The 15,242-nt window shown below is 70.9% G+C and overlaps 6 non-coding genes across 6 annotated transcripts; all 6 read left to right on the top strand.

The window, feature by feature from the left end:
- Positions 1-699: 699 nt before the first annotated feature.
- LOC146406562 (small nucleolar RNA SNORD116) lies at positions 700-791 on the top strand. Its single transcript, XR_014833233.1, has one exon. It is a non-coding gene; the product is annotated as a small nucleolar RNA SNORD116 (small nucleolar RNA).
- A 2,538-nt stretch (positions 792-3,329) lies between these two features.
- On the top strand, positions 3,330-3,421 carry LOC146406561 (small nucleolar RNA SNORD116). Its single transcript, XR_014833230.1, has one exon. It is a non-coding gene; the product is annotated as a small nucleolar RNA SNORD116 (small nucleolar RNA).
- A 2,539-nt stretch (positions 3,422-5,960) lies between these two features.
- LOC146406560 (small nucleolar RNA SNORD116) lies at positions 5,961-6,052 on the top strand. The gene has a single exon (XR_014833229.1). It is a non-coding gene; the product is annotated as a small nucleolar RNA SNORD116 (small nucleolar RNA).
- A 2,535-nt stretch (positions 6,053-8,587) lies between these two features.
- On the top strand, positions 8,588-8,679 carry LOC146406559 (small nucleolar RNA SNORD116). The gene has a single exon (XR_014833228.1). It is a non-coding gene; the product is annotated as a small nucleolar RNA SNORD116 (small nucleolar RNA).
- A 2,535-nt stretch (positions 8,680-11,214) lies between these two features.
- On the top strand, positions 11,215-11,306 carry LOC146406558 (small nucleolar RNA SNORD116). The gene has a single exon (XR_014833227.1). It is a non-coding gene; the product is annotated as a small nucleolar RNA SNORD116 (small nucleolar RNA).
- A 2,540-nt stretch (positions 11,307-13,846) lies between these two features.
- On the top strand, positions 13,847-13,938 carry LOC146406557 (small nucleolar RNA SNORD116). The gene has a single exon (XR_014833222.1). It is a non-coding gene; the product is annotated as a small nucleolar RNA SNORD116 (small nucleolar RNA).
- Positions 13,939-15,242: the final 1,304 nt, after the last annotated feature.

The following is a 15,242-nucleotide window of genomic DNA, read 5'->3' as shown; positions in this document are numbered from 1 at the left end:
GGCACCTTGTTGCCGTGTTGGGGGGCGGGGAGCCGGCCTTGGGGATCCATCTTTCGGGCCCTGGGACGTGGGAGAAGAATGCCGGGGCCTCTCTCTGTGCCCCTGGCACGCCTCTGTGCAGGCCGATCCTGCACCCCCCCGCCCGTCCCCCAGGCAGGGTCCGTGTGGCTGCAGACACCCAGAGAGAGGGGAGGCTGGGGAGGCTGGGGAGCCGTGGCAGCCCGATGCAGTGCGGGTCTCCAGGTGGAGGGGCCCTGGTCCCCTGGCGCCAGCGTGGCCCTTCCTCCTTGTGGCAACCCTTGTGGTGTGTGTGCTCTCTCGCCCTGACCCAGGAGAGCAGCATGGCGGACCCCTGATCTTGTGGCGTGCCACCGAGCGAGGCCGAGGAGCTCCCGCAGCCCAGTGGGCGTGGCGTCCTTGTCGCGGCTCTGTGGAGACCTGGCGATGGTGAGCGGCCCCTGTCCTCAGTGGTGGAGAACTCGCCCTTGGGGCGCTCGTCTGTCCGGAGCCCCGGGCCAGCCCCGCTTCTCGCGGGCTTTGGCCCCGGCAGGCCAGCTCCGGGGGCGTGAGGGGGAGCGTCCCGTCCTGCCCAGTGGCTCGTCTGTCTGGGCACGCCCCCAAACGCTGCCGTGATGGAGCGGGTGGGATGTCCAGGTGCGGAGGCCGTGAATTTGCCTTGCGGCGGCGGAGCCCGTGCTCGGATCGATGATGACTCCCTCTAAAGCATTCCTTGGAAATCTGAACAAAATGAGTGAGAACTCACTACCGTCTCCTCATCGAAACTGAGGTCCGGCACGTGGCGGCCACCGGGGGCTCGGGGGTAGATGGGCCCTTGGCCTTGGGGCCTCTGGGTGTCAGCAGCCACTCGGGTGAGGTCTGGGGAAGGCGGCCGCCTGCCGGGCCCAGGAAGCATGGGGCCCGTCGCCCGGCGCTGGCCTCGGGGGCGAGGCCGCGTGCCCGAGCGTGCTGGAGATCCCGGGCGGCCTCCCGCCGGCCTTGGGGGGTTTCGCAAGCCGTCGCGGGGGCCGAAATTTGGGCCCGGCCCGCGAGGCAAGTGTGCGGCCCTAGGGCCCCAGGGGGCGTCCTGGCCCAGGCCGGGCGCCCTTCTCAGGATGCTGTGGGGAGACGGGATCCCGGCAGGGTAGTGTTCTCTTTCTGCTCTGGGGACCCCTGAGGGCCACCTGCTGCAGGGGGTCTGTGGTAGCGGGGGCCCTTGGATCAGGGCCGTCCCCCATGGGAGGGGGGCAGCCTGGGAACCCCTGAGGGCGCTCCCCTGGGACGTCCAGGGATGTGGGGGCGGAGGCTGGGGCTGGGTGGCGAGAAGGGGGCAGCTGAAGTGGTGAGCGACAGGCGGGCAGAGGGAGCCTGCCGGGGACGTGGGTGGACAGGCCCAGGTCTGGATGGGCGAGGGGCTCTGGAGGAGGTGCCCTGGCCTCAAGTGGGATGGCGTCAGCGGCTGTGGGAGGCCCGGGTAGGGAAGGACCGCGCGGGCAGGGGCGGGGACGGTCTTGCATGTGGCCTCTCCTCTGGGAGGCGTGGCTCCCCGTGGGGGTCTGGGGAAGGCAGCCGCCAGGTCCCTGGACCGCGGCGCGGACTGCACCTTGGGGGAGTCCTTTGGGAGGCCACGGGTCGGAGTCCTTCCCGGTGCACGGTCTCCCTCTCCCTGGAGGGTGCGATGCCGAGCCCTTGGACGCCCTGGAGGGGGTGGTCTGCCCGGCAGAGCGAGCCACCCGCGCCGCGTGGAGCGCTTCGCCCAGGTCGCCGCGCGGGGGCCTGGGCAGAGCGGGGAGGTCGGCGGCCAGGGACGTCTCTCAGCTGGCAGTGCCTGGGAGGCTGCTCGGGGCGGGTGTCCGGGTCCTGCGGCGGGCGGCTGGATGGCGAGCGGAGACGGGAGGCCTGGGCTTGGGCAGCGGTGGCGGTGTCCTGGCCCCGCCGGTGACGGAGGGCTTTGATGAGGCCCGGCGGCCGCGTGCTTGCCAGGAAGGCCCGGGGCTTGAGGCCCTGGAAGGCCTGGCCCGTTCAGGAGTCCCGGCTATTTGGGGGAATGTCCCACGCCCTGTGGGGATTTGAGCCATGACTCCCGGCCGACTTGGGTGTCCCGGTTGGTGTGTGGTCGGGCCTGGGACGGGCTTGGTGCGGGCGGGAACCGCCGGGTAGTGACCACGTCTCGTCAGGGGGTTCATGCCTGCTGCTGGGCACGGGAACGGCTCCGGGGGGGTCTTACGGGCGCTGAGGGGATTCCGCATCATGGAGAGGTCAAGGGGAGTTGGTGGCCGTCACCCTTCGTCAGGGCAGGGTAGCATCAGTGCGCCCGTGCTGGGGTTCCTGGAGAGCCGGCTGGCACGGACAGACTCTCGTGAGGGCAAGTGGCTGATCGTGCGTCGGATGGGTCCAGCAAAGGAGAGAAAGCTTCGGCGCGCGCTCTCGCCAGGGAAAGGGTGACAGCGGGTGGGACCGAGAGGGAGAGAGAGAGAGGGAGAGAACAAAGGAAGAGAGAGGGTTTCCGCAGGGGCGGTGAGTCCTGGCGGAAGTCCTGAGGCAGAGGAGGTGCCAGGGGTTTGGGTTTCCCGGTCGTGTCGGGGGTGTGGCGCAGGTTGCCCCAGTGGGCCTGAATGTGCCTCCGTGGGGCACCTTGTTGCCGTGTTGGGGGGCGGGGAGCCGGCCTTGGGGATCCATCTTTCGGGCCCTGGGACGTGGGAGAAGAATGCCGGGGCCTCTCTCTGTGCCCCTGGCACGCCTCTGTGCAGGCCGGGCCTGCACCACCCCCCGCGCCCGTCCCCCAGGCAGGGTCCGTGTGGCTGCAGACACCCAGAGCGAGGGGAGGCTGGGGAGGCTGGGGAGCCGTGGCAGCCCGATGCAGTGCGGGTCTCCAGGTGGAGGGGCCCTGGTCCCCTGGCGCCAGCGTGGCCCTTCCTCCTTGTGGCAACCCTTGTGGTGTGTGTGCTCTCTCGCCCTGACCCAGGAGAGCAGCATGGCGGACCCCTGATCTTGTGGCGTGCCACCGAGCGAGGCCGAGGAGCTCCCGCAGCCCAGTGGGCGTGGCGTCCTTGTCGCGGCTCTGTGGAGACCTGGCGATGGTGAGCGGCCCCTGTCCTCAGTGGTGGAGAACTCGCCCTTGGGGCGCTCGTCTGTCCGGAGCCCCGGGCCAGCCCCGCTTCTCGCGGGCTTTGGCCCCGGCAGGCCAGCTCCGGGGGCGTGAGGGGGAGCGTCCCGTCCTGCCCAGTGGCTCGTCTGTCTGGGCACGCCCCCAAACGCTGCCGTGATGGAGCGGGTGGGATGTCCAGGTGCGGAGGCCGTGAATTTGCCTTGCGGCGGCGGAGCCCGTGCTCGGATCGATGATGACTCCCTCTAAAGCATTCCTTGGAAATCTGAACAAAATGAGTGAGAACTCACTACCGTCTCCTCATCGAAACTGAGGTCCGGCACGTGGCGGCCACCGGGGGCTCGGGGGTAGATGGGCCCTTGGCCTTGGGGCCTCTGGGTGTCAGCAGCCACTCGGGTGAGGTCTGGGGAAGGCGGCCGCCTGCCGGGCCCAGGAAGCATGGGGCCCGTCGCCCGGCGCTGGCCTCGGGGGCGAGGCCGCGTGCCCGAGCGTGCTGGAGATCCCGGGCGGCCTCCCGCCGGCCTTGGGGGGTTTCGCAAGCCGTCGCGGGGGCCGAAATTTGGGCCCGGCCCGCGAGGCAAGTGTGCGGCCCTAGGGCCCCAGGGGGCGTCCTGGCCCAGGCCGGGCGCCCTTCTCAGGATGCTGTGGGGAGACGGGATCCCGGCAGGGTAGTGTTCTCTTTCTGCTCTGGGGACCCCTGAGGGCCACCTGCTGCAGGGGGTCTGTGGTAGCGGGGGCCCTTGGATCAGGGCCGTCCCCCATGGGAGGGGGGCAGCCTGGGAACCCCTGAGGGCGCTCCCCTGGGACGTCCAGGGATGTGGGGGCGGAGGCTGGGGCTGGGTGGCGAGAAGGGGGCAGCTGAAGTGGTGAGCGACAGGCGGGCAGAGGGAGCCTGCCGGGGACGTGGGTGGACAGGCCCAGGTCTGGATGGGCGAGGGGCTCTGGAGGAGGTGCCCTGGCCTCAAGTGGGATGGCGTCAGCGGCTGTGGGAGGCCCGGGTAGGGAAGGACCGCGCGGGCAGGGGCGGGGACGGTCTTGCATGTGGCCTCTCCTCTGGGAGGCGTGGCTCCCCGTGGGGGTCTGGGGAAGGCAGCCGCCAGGTCCCTGGGCCGCGGCGCGGACCGCACCTTGGGGGGGTCCTTTGGGAGGCCACGGGTCGGAGTCCTTCCCGGTGCACGGTCTCCCTCTCCCTGGAGGGTGCGATGCCGAGCCCTTGGACGCCCTGGAGGGGGTGGTCTGCCCGGCAGAGCGAGCCACCCGCGCCGCGTGGAGCGCTTCGCCCAGGTCGCCGCGCGGGGGCCTGGGCAGAGCGGGGAGGTCGGCGGCCAGGGACGTCTCTCAGCTGGCAGTGCCTGGGAGGCTGCTCGGGGCGGGTGTCCGGGTCCTGCGGCGGGCGGCTGGATGGCGAGCGGAGACGGGAGGCCTGGGCTTGGGCAGCGGTGGCGGTGTCCTGGCCCCGCCGGTGACGGAGGGCTTTGATGAGGCCCGGCGGCCGCGTGCTTGCCAGGAAGGCCCGGGGCTTGAGGCCCTGGAAGGCCTGGCCCGTTCAGGAGTCCCGGCTGTTTGGGGGAATGTCCCACGCCCTGTGGGGATTTGAGCCGTGTCTCCCGGCCGACTTGGGTGTCCCGGTTGGTGTGTGGTCGGGCCTGGGACGGGCGTGGTGCGGGCGGGAACGGCCGGGTAGCGACCACGTCTCGTCAGGGGGTTCGTGCCTGCTGCTGGGCACGGGAACGGCTTCGGGGGGGTCTTACGGGTGCTGAGGGGATTCCGCATCATGGAGAGGTCAAGGGGAGTTGGTGGCCGTCACCCTTCGTCAGGGCAGGGTAGCATCAGTGCGCCCGTGCTGGGGTTCCTGGAGAGCCGGCTGGCACGGACAGACTCTTGTGAGGGCAAGTGGCTGATCGTGCGTCGGATGGGTCTAGCAAAGGAGAGAAAGCATCAGCGCGCGCGCTCGCCAGGGAAAGGGTGACAGCGGGTGGGACCGAGAGGGAGAGAGAGAGAGGGAGAGAACAAAGGAAGAGAGAGGGTTTCCGCAGGGGCGGTGAGTCCTGGCGGAAGTCCTGAGGCAGAGGAGGTGCCAGGGGTTTGGTTTTCCCGGTCGTGTCGGGGGTGTGGCGCAGGTTGCCCCAGTGGGCCTGAATGTGCCTCCGTGGGGCACCTTGTTGCCGTGTTGGGGGGCGGGGAGCCGGCCTTGGGGATCCATCTTTCGGGCCCTGGGACGTGGGAGAAGAATGCCGGGGCCTCTCTCTGTGCCCCTGGCACGCCTCTGTGCAGGCCGGGCCTGCACCCCCCCCCCGCGCCCGTCCCCCAGGCAGGGTCCGTGTGGCTGCAGACACCCAGAGCGAGGGGAGGCTGGGGAGGCTGGGGAGCCGTGGCAGCCCGATGCAGTGCGGGTCTCCAGGTGGAGGGGCCCTGGTCCCCTGGCGCCAGCGTGGCCCTTCCTCCTTGTGGAAACCCTTGTGGTGTGTGTGCTCTCTCGCCCTGACCCAGGAGAGCAGCATGGCGGACCCCTGATCTTGTGGCGTGCCACCGCGCGAGGCCGAGGAGCTCCCGCAGCCCAGTGCGCGTGGCGTCCTTGTCGCGGCTCTGTGGAGACCTGGCGATGGTGAGCGGCCCCTGTCCTCAGTGGTGGAGAACTCGCCCTTGGGGCGCTCGTCTGTCCGGAGCCCCGGGCCAGCCCCGCTTCTCGCGGGCTTTGGCCCCGGCAGGCCAGCTCCGGGGGCGTGAGGGGGAGCGTCCCGTCCTGCCCAGTGGCTCGTCTGTCTGGGCACGCCCCCAAACGCTGCCGTGATGGAGCGGGTGGGATGTCCAGGTGCGGAGGCCGTGAATTTGCCTTGCGGCGGCGGAGCCCGTGCTCGGATCGATGATGACTCCCTCTAAAGCATTCCTTGGAAATCTGAACAAAATGAGTGAGAACTCACTACCGTCTCCTCATCGAAACTGAGGTCCGGCACGTGGCGGCCACCGGGGGCTCGGGGGTAGATGGGCCCTTGGCCTTGGGGCCTCTGGGTGTCAGCAGCCACTCGGGTGAGGTCTGGGGAAGGCGGCCGCCTGCCGGGCCCAGGAAGCATGGGGCCCGTCGCCCGGCGCTGGCCTCGGGGGCGAGGCCGCGTGCCCGAGCGTGCTGGAGATCCCGGGCGGCCTCCCGCCGGCCTTGGGGGGTTTCGCAAGCCGTCGCGGGGGCCGAAATTTGGGCCCGGCCCGCGAGGCAAGTGTGCGGCCCTAGGGCCCCAGGGGGCGTCCTGGCCCAGGCCGGGCGCCCTTCTCAGGATGCTGTGGGGAGACGGGATCCCGGCAGGGTAGTGTTCTCTTTCTGCTCTGGGGACCCCTGAGGGCCACCTGCTGCAGGGGGTCTGTGGTAGCGGGGGCCCTTGGATCAGGGCCGTCCCCCATGGGAGGGGGGCAGCCTGGGAACCCCTGAGGGCGCTCCCCTGGGACGTCCAGGGATGTTGGGGCGGAGGCTGGGGCTGGGTGGCGAGAAGGGGGCAGCTGAAGTGGTGAGCGACAGGCGGGCAGAGGGAGCCTGCCGGGGACGTGGGTGGACAGGCCCACGTCTGGATGGGCGAGGGGCTCTGGAGGAGGTGCCCTGGCCTCAAGTGGGATGGCGTCAGCGGCTGTGGGAGGCCCGGGTAGGGAAGGACCGCGCGGGCAGGGGCGGGGACGGTCTTGCATGTGGCCTCTCCTCTGGGAGGCGTGGCTCCCCGTGGGGGTCTGGGGAAGGCAGCCGCCAGGTCCCTGGGCCGCGGCGCGGACCGCACCTTGGGGGGGTCCTTTGGGAGGCCACGGGTCGGAGTCCTTCCCGGTGCACGGTCTCCCTCTCCCTGGAGGGTGCGATGCCGAGCCCTTGGACGCCCTGGAGGGGGTGGTCTGCCCGGCAGAGCGAGCCACCCGCGCCGCGTGGAGCGCTTCGCCCAGGTCGCCGCGCGGGGGCCTGGGCAGAGCGGGGAGGTCGGCGGCCAGGGACGTCTCTCAGCTGGCAGTGCCTGGGAGGCTGCTCGGGGCGGGTGTCCGGGTCCTGCGGCGGGCGGCTGGATGGCGAGCGGAGACGGGAGGCCTGGGCTTGGGCAGCGGTGGCGGTGTCCTGGCCCCGCCGGTGACGGAGGGCTTTGATGAGGCCCGGCGGCCGCGTGCTTGCCAGGAAGGCCCGGGGCTTGAGGCCCTGGAAGGCCTGGCCCGTTCAGGAGTCCCGGCTGTTTGGGGGAATGTCCCACGCCCTGTGGGGATTTGAGCCGTGTCTCCCGGCCGACTTGGGTGTCCCGGTTGGTGTGTGGTCGGGACTGGGAGGGGCTTGGTGCGGGCGGGAACCGCCGGGTAGCGACCACGTCTCGTCAGGGGGTTCGTGCCTGCTGCTGGGCACGGGAACGGCTCCGGGGGGGTCTTACGGGCGCTGAGGGGATTCCGCATCATGGAGAGGTCAAGGGGAGTTGGTGGCCGTCACCCTTCGTCAGGGCAGGGTAGCATCAGTGCGCCCGTGCTGGGGTTCCTGGAGAGCCGGCTGGCACGGACAGACTCTTGTGAGGGCAAGTGGCTGATCGTGCGTCGGATGGGTCCAGCAAAGGAGAGAAAGCTTCGGCGCGCGCGCGCTCGCCAGGGAAAGGGTGACAGCGGGTGGGACCGAGAGGGAGAGAGAGAGAGGGAGAGAACAAAGGAAAAGAGAGGGTTTCCGCAGGGGCGGTGAGTCCTGGCGGAAGTCCTGAGGCAGAGGAGGTGCCAGGGGTTTGGGTTTCCCGGTCGTGTCGGGGGTGTGGCGCAGGTTGCCCCAGTGGGCCTGAATGTGCCTCCGTGGGGCACCTTGTTGCCGTGTTGGGGGGCGGGGAGCCGGCCTTGGGGATCCATCTTTCGGGCCCTGGGACGTGGGAGAATGCCGGGGCCTCTCTCTGTGCCCCTGGCACGCCTCTGTGCAGGCCGGGCCTGCACCACCCCCCGCCCGGCCCCCAGGCAGGGTCCGTGTGGCTGCAGACACCCAGAGAGAGGGGAGGCTGGGGAGGCTGGGGAGCCGTGGCAGCCCGATGCAGTGCGGGTCTCCAGGTGGAGGGGCCCTGGTCCCCTGGCGCCAGCGTGGCCCTTCCTCCTTGTGGAAACCCTTGTGGTGTGTGTGCTCTCTCGCCCTGACCCAGGAGAGCAGCATGGCGGACCCCTGATCTTGTGGCGTGCCACCGCGCGAGGCCGAGAAGCTCCCGCAGCCCAGTGCGCGTGGCGTCCTTGTCGCGGCTCTGTGGAGACCTGGCGATGGTGAGCGGCCCCTGTCCTCAGTGGTGGAGAACTCGCCCTTGGGGCGCTCGTCTGTCCGGAGCCCCGGGCCAGCCCCGCTTCTCGCGGGCTTTGGCCCCGGCAGGCCAGCTCCGGGGGCGTGAGGGGGAGCGTCCCGTCCTGCCCAGTGGCTCGTCTGTCTGGGCACGCCCCCAAACGCTGCCGTGATGGAGCGGGTGGGATGTCCAGGTGCGGAGGCCGTGAATTTGCCTTGCGGCGGCGGAGCCCGTGCTCGGATCGATGATGACTCCCTCTAAAGCATTCCTTGGAAATCTGAACAAAATGAGTGAGAACTCACTACCGTCTCCTCATCGAAACTGAGGTCCGGCACGTGGCGGCCACCGGGGGCTCGGGGGTAGATGGGCCCTTGGCCTTGGGGCCTCTGGGTGTCAGCAGCCACTCGGGTGAGGTCTGGGGAAGGCGGCCGCCTGCCGGGCCCAGGAAACATGGGGCCCGTCGCCCGGCGCTGGCCTCGGGGGCGAGGCCGCGTGCCCGAGCGTGCTGGAGATCCCGGGCGGCCTCCCGCCGGCCTTGGGGGGTTTCGCAAGCCGTCGCGGGGGCCGAAATTTGGGCCCGGCCCGCGAGGCAAGTGTGCGGCCCTAGGGCCCCAGGGGGCGTCCTGGCCCAGGCCGGGCGCCCTTCTCAGGATGCTGTGGGGAGACGGGATCCCGGCAGGGTAGTGTTCTCTTTCTGCTCTGGGGACCCCTGAGGGCCACCTGCTGCAGGGGGTCTGTGGTAGCGGGGGCCCTTGGATCAGGGCCGTCCCCCATGGGAGGGGGGCAGCCTGGGAACCCCTGAGGGTGCTCCCCTGGGACGTCCAGGGATGTTGGGGCGGAGGCTGGGGCTGGGTGGCGAGAAGGGGGCAGCTGAAGTGGTGAGCGACAGGCGGGCAGAGGGAGCCTGCCGGGGACGTGGGTGGACAGGCCCACGTCTGGATGGGCGAGGGGCTCTGGAGGAGGTGCCCTGGCCTCAAGTGGGATGGCGTCAGCGGCTGTGGGAGGCCCGGGTAGGCAAGGACCGCGCGGGCAGGGGCGGGGACGGTCTTGCATGTGGCCTCTCCTCTGGGAGGCGTGGCTCCCCGTGGGGGTCTGGGGAAGGCAGCCGCCAGGTCCCTGGGCCGCGGCGCGGACCGCACCTTGGGGGGGTCCTTTGGGAGGCCACGGGTCGGAGTCCTTCCCGGTGCACGGTCTCCCTCTCCCTGGAGGGTGCGATGCCGAGCCCTTGGACGCCCTGGAGGGGGTGGTCTGCCCGGCAGAGCGAGCCACCCGCGCCGCGTGGAGCGCTTCGCCCAGGTCGCCGCGCGGGGGCCTGGGCAGAGCGGGGAGGTCGGCGGCCAGGGACGTCTCTCAGCTGGCAGTGCCTGGGAGGCTGCTCGGGGCGGGTGTCCGGGTCCTGCGGCGGGCGGCTGGATGGCGAGCGGAGACGGGAGGCCTGGGCTTGGGCAGCGGTGGCGGTGTCCTGGCCCCGCCGGTGACGGAGGGCTTTGATGAGGCCCGGCGGCCGCGTGCTTGCCAGGAAGGCCCGGGGCTTGAGGCGCTGGAAGGCCTGGCCCGTTCAGGAGTCCCGGCTGTTTGGGGGAATGTCCCACGCCCTGTGGGGATTTGAGCCGTGTCTCCCGGCCGACTTGGGTGTCCCGGTTGGTGTGTGGTCGGGACTGGGAGGGGCTTGGTGCGGGCAGGAACCGCCGGGTAGCGACCACGTCTCGTCAGGGGGTTCGTGCCTGCTGCTGGGCACGGGAACGGCTCCGGGGGGGTCTTACGGGCGCTGAGGGGATTCCGCATCATGGAGAGGTCAAGGGGAGTTGGTGGCCGTCACCCTTCGTCAGGGCAGGGTAGCATCAGTGCGCCCGTGCTGGGGTTCCTGGAGAGCCGGCTGGCACGGACAGACTCTCGTGAGGGCAAGTGGCTGATCGTGCGTCGGATGGGTCCAGCAAAGGAGAGAAAGCTTCGGCGCGCGCGCGCTCGCCAGGGAAAGGGTGACAGCGGGTGGGACCGAGAGGGAGAGAGAGAGAGGGAGAGAACAAAGGAAGAGAGAGGGTTTCCGCAGGGGCGGTGAGTCCTGGCGGAAGTCCTGAGGCAGAGGAGGTGCCAGGGGTTTGGTTTTCCCGGTCGTGTCGGGGGTGTGGCGCAGGTTGCCCCAGTGGGCCTGAATGTGCCTCCGTGGGGCACCTTGTTGCCGTGTTGGGGGGCGGGGAGCCGGCCTTGGGGATCCATCTTTCGGGCCCTGGGACGTGGGAGAATGCCGGGGCCTCTCTCTGTGCCCCTGGCACGCCTCTGTGCAGGCCGGGCCTGCACCACCCCCCGCCCGGCCCCCAGGCAGGGTCCGTGTGGCTGCAGACACCCAGAGAGAGGGGAGGCTGGGGAGGCTGGGGAGCCGTGGCAGCCCGATGCAGTGCGGGTCTCCAGGTGGAGGGGCCCTGGTCCCCTGGCGCCAGCGTGGCCCTTCCTCCTTGTGGAAACCCTTGTGGTGTGTGTGCTCTCTCGCCCTGACCCAGGAGAGCAGCATGGCGGACCCCTGATCTTGTGGCGTGCCACCGCGCGAGGCCGAGGAGCTCCCGCAGCCCAGTGCGCGTGGCGTCCTTGTCGCGGCTCTGTGGAGACCTGGCGATGGTGAGCGGCCCCTGTCCTCAGTGGTGGAGAACTCGCCCTTGGGGCGCTCGTCTGTCCGGAGCCCCGGGCCAGCCCCGCTTCTCGCGGGCTTTGGCCCCGGCAGGCCAGCTCCGGGGGCGTGAGGGGGAGCGTCCCGTCCTGCCCAGTGGCTCGTCTGTCTGGGCACGCCCCCAAACGCTGCCGTGATGGAGCGGGTGGGATGTCCAGGTGCGGAGGCCGTGAATTTGCCTTGCGGCGGCGGAGCCCGTGCTCGGATCGATGATGACTCCCTCTAAAGCATTCCTTGGAAATCTGAACAAAATGAGTGAGAACTCACTACCGTCTCCTCATCGAAACTGAGGTCCGGCACGTGGCGGCCACCGGGGGCTCGGGGGTAGATGGGCCCTTGGCCTTGGGGCCTCTGGGTGTCAGCAGCCACTCGGGTGAGGTCTGGGGAAGGCGGCCGCCTGCCGGGCCCAGGAAGCATGGGGCCCGTCGCCCGGCGCTGGCCTCGGGGGAGAGGCCGTGTGCCCGAGCGTGCTGGAGATCCCGGGCGGCCTCCCGCCGGCCTTGGGGGGTTTCGCAAGCCGTCGCGGGGGCCGAAATTTGGGCCCGGCCCGCGAGGCAAGTGTGCGGCCCTAGGGCCCCAGGGGGCGTCCTGGCCCAGGCCGGGCGCCCTTCTCAGGATGCTGTGGGGAGACGGGATCCCGGCAGGGTAGTGTTCTCTTTCTGCTCTGGGGACCCCTGAGGGCCACCTGCTGCAGGGGGTCTGTGGTAGCGGGGGCCCTTGGATCAGGGCCGTCCCCCATGGGAGGGGGGCAGCCTGGGAACCCCTGAGGGCGCTCCCCTGGGACGTCCAGGGATGTTGGGGCGGAGGCTGGGGCTGGGTGGCGAGAAGGGGGCAGCTGAAGTGGTGAGCGACAGGCGGGCAGAGGGAGCCTGCCGGGGACGTGGGTGGACAGGCCCACGTCTGGATGGGCGAGGGGCTCTGGAGGAGGTGCCCTGGCCTCAAGTGGGATGGCGTCAGCGGCTGTGGGAGGCCCGGGTAGGCAAGGACCGCGCGGGCAGGGGCGGGGACGGTCTTGCATGTGGCCTCTCCTCTGGGAGGCGTGGCTCCCCGTGGGGGTCTGGGGAAGGCAGCCGCCAGGTCCCTGGGCCGCGGCGCGGACCGCACCTTGGGGGGGTCCTTTGGGAGGCCACGGGTCGGAGTCCTTCCCGGTGCACGGTCTCCCTCTCCCTGGAGGGTGCGATGCCGAGCCCTTGGACGCCCTGGAGGGGGTGGTCTGCCCGGCAGAGCGAGCCACCCGCGCCGCGTGGAGCGCTTCACCCAGGTCGCCGCGCGGGGGCCTGGGCAGAGCGGGGAGGTCGGCGGCCAGGGACGTCTCTCAGCTGGCAGTGCCTGGGAGGCTGCTCGGGGCGGGTGTCCGGGTCCTGCGGCGGGCGGCTGGATGGCGAGCGGAGACGGGAGGCCTGGGCTTGGGCAGCGGTGGCGGTGTCCTGGCCCCGCCGGTGACGGAGGGCTTTGATGAGGCCCGGCGGCCGCGTGCTTGCCAGGAAGGCCCGGGGCTTGAGGCCCCGGAAGGCCTGGCCCGTTCAGGAGTCCCGGCTGTTTGGGGGAATGTCCCACGCCCTGTGGGGATTTGAGCCGTGTCTCCCGGCCGACTTGGGTGTCCCGGTTGGTGTGTGGTCGGGACTGGGAGGGGCTTGGTGCGGGCGGGAACCGCCGGGTAGCGACCACGTCTCGTCAGGGGGTTCGTGCCTGCTGCTGGGCACGGGAACGGCTCCGGGGGGGTCTTACGGGCGCTGAGGGGATTCCGCATCATGGAGAGGTCAAGGGGAGTTGGTGGCCGTCACCCTTCGTCAGGGCAGGGTAGCATCAGTGCGCCCGTGCTGGGGTTCCTGGAGAGCCGGCTGGCACGGACAGACTCTTGTGAGGGCAAGTGGCTGATCGTGCGTCGGATGGGTCCAGCAAAGGAGAGAAAGCTTCGGCGCGCGCGCGCTCGCCAGGGAAAGGGTGACAGCGGGTGGGACCGAGAGGGAGAGAGAGAGAGGGAGAGAACAAAGGAAGAGAGAGGGTTTCCGCAGGGGCGGTGAGTCCTGGCGGAAGTCCTGAGGCAGAGGAGGTGCCAGGGGTTTGGGTTTCCCGGTCGTGTCGGGGGTGTGGCGCAGGTTGCCCCAGTGGGCCTGAATGTGCCTCCGTGGGGCACCTTGTTGCCGTGTTGGGGGGCGGGGAGCCGGCCTTGGGGATCCATCTTTCGGGCCCTGGGACGTGGGAGAAGAATGCCGGGGCCTCTCTCTGTGCCCCTGGCACGCCTCTGTGCAGGCCGGGCCTGCACCACCCCCCGCGCCCGTCCCCCAGGCAGGGTCCGTGTGGCTGCAGACACCCAGAGCGAGGGGAGGCTGGGGAGGCTGGGGAGCCATGGCAGCCCGATGCAGTGCGGGTCTCCAGGTGGAGGGGCCCTGGTCCCCTGGCGCCAGCGTGGCCCTTCCTCCTTGTGGAAACCCTTGTGGTGTGTGTGCTCTCTCGCCCTGACCCAGGAGAGCAGCATGGCGGACCCCTGATCTTGTGGCGTGCCACCGCGCGAGGCCGAGGAGCTCCCGCAGCCCAGTGCGCGTGGCGTCCTTGTCGCGGCTCTGTGGAGACCTGGCGATGGTGAGCGGCCCCTGTCCTCAGTGGTGGAGAACTCGCCCTTGGGGCGCTCGTCTGTCCGGAGCCCCGGGCCACCCCCGCTTCTCGCGGGCTTTGGCCCCGGCAGGCCAGCTCCGGGGGCGTGAGGGGGAGCGTCCCGTCCTGCCCAGTGGCTCGTCTGTCTGGGCACGCCCCCAAACGCTGCCGTGATGGAGCGGGTGGGATGTCCAGGTGCGGAGGCCGTGAATTTGCCTTGCGGCGGCGGAGCCCGTGCTCGGATCGATGATGACTCCCTCTAAAGCATTCCTTGGAAATCTGAACAAAATGAGTGAGAACTCACTACCGTCTCCTCATCGAAACTGAGGTCCGGCACGTGGCGGCCACCGGGGGCTCGGGGGTAGATGGGCCCTTGGCCTTGGGGCCTCTGGGTGTCAGCAGCCACTCGGGTGAGGTCTGGGGAAGGCGGCCGCCTGCCGGGCCCAGGAAGCATGGGGCCCGTCGCCCGGCGCTGGCCTCGGGGGCGAGGCCGCGTGCCCGAGCGTGCTGGAGATCCCGGGCGGCCTCCCGCCGGCCTTGGGGGGTTTCGCAAGCCGTCGCGGGGGCCGAAATTTGGGCCCGGCCCGCGAGGCAAGTGTGCGGCCCTAGGGCCCCAGGGGGCGTCCTGGCCCAGGCCGGGCGCCCTTCTCAGGATGCTGTGGGGAGACGGGATCCCGGCAGGGTAGTGTTCTCTTTCTGCTCTGGGGACCCCTGAGGGCCACCTGCTGCAGGGGGTCTGTGGTAGCGGGGGCCCTTGGATCAGGGCCGTCCCCCATGGGAGGGGGGCAGCCTGGGAACCCCTGAGGGCGCTCCCCTGGGACGTCCAGGGATGTTGGGGCGGAGGCTGGGGCTGGGTGGCGAGAAGGGGGCAGCTGAAGTGGTGAGCGACAGGCGGGCAGAGGGAGCCTGCCGGGGACGTGGGTGGACAGGCCCACGTCTGGATGGGCGAGGGGCTCTGGAGGAGGTGCCCTGGCCTCAAGTGGGATGGCGTCAGCGGCTGTGGGAGGCCCGGGTAGGCAAGGACCGCGCGGGCAGGGGCGGGGACGGTCTTGCATGTGGCCTCTCCTCTGGGAGGCGTGGCTCCCCGTGGGGGTCTGGGGAAGGCAGCCGCCAGGTCCCTGGGCCTCGGCGCGGACCGCACCTTGGGGGGGTCCTTTGGGAGGCCACGGGTCGGAGTCCTTCCCGGTGCACGGTCTCCCTCTCCCTGGAGGGTGCGATGCCGAGCCCTTGGACGCCCTGGAGGGGGTGGTCTGCCCGGCAGAGCGAGCCACCCGCGCCGCGTGGAGCGCTTCGCCCAGGTCGCCGCGCGGGGGCCTGGGCAGAGCGGGGAGGTCGGCGGCCAGGGACGTCTCTCAGCTGGCAGTGCCTGGGAGGCTGCTCGGGGCGGGTGTCCGGGTCCTGCGGCGGGCGGCTGGATGGCGAGCGGAGACGGGAGGCCTGGGCTTGGGCAGCGGTGGCGGTGTCCTGGCCCCGCCGGTGACGGAGGGCTTTGATGAGGCCCGGCGGCCGCGTGCTTGCCAGGAAGGCCCGGGGCTTGAGGCCCAGGAAGGCCTGGCCCGTTCAGGAGTCCCGGCTGTTTGGGGGAATGTCCCACGCCCTGTGGGGATTTGAGCCGTGTCTCCCGGCCGACTTGGGT

This window comes from Sus scrofa, chromosome 1, assembly GCF_054392235.1.
Source record: "Sus scrofa isolate SSC_HxYL_T2T_F1_AM1 chromosome 1, Sscrofa_HxYL_maternal_Yorkshire_Landrace_v2.0, whole genome shotgun sequence".
Lineage (NCBI taxonomy): Eukaryota > Metazoa > Chordata > Mammalia > Artiodactyla > Suidae > Sus > Sus scrofa.
The sequence above is the reverse complement of the archived record's forward strand: the minus strand, read 5'-3'. Positions and strand labels throughout refer to the sequence as shown.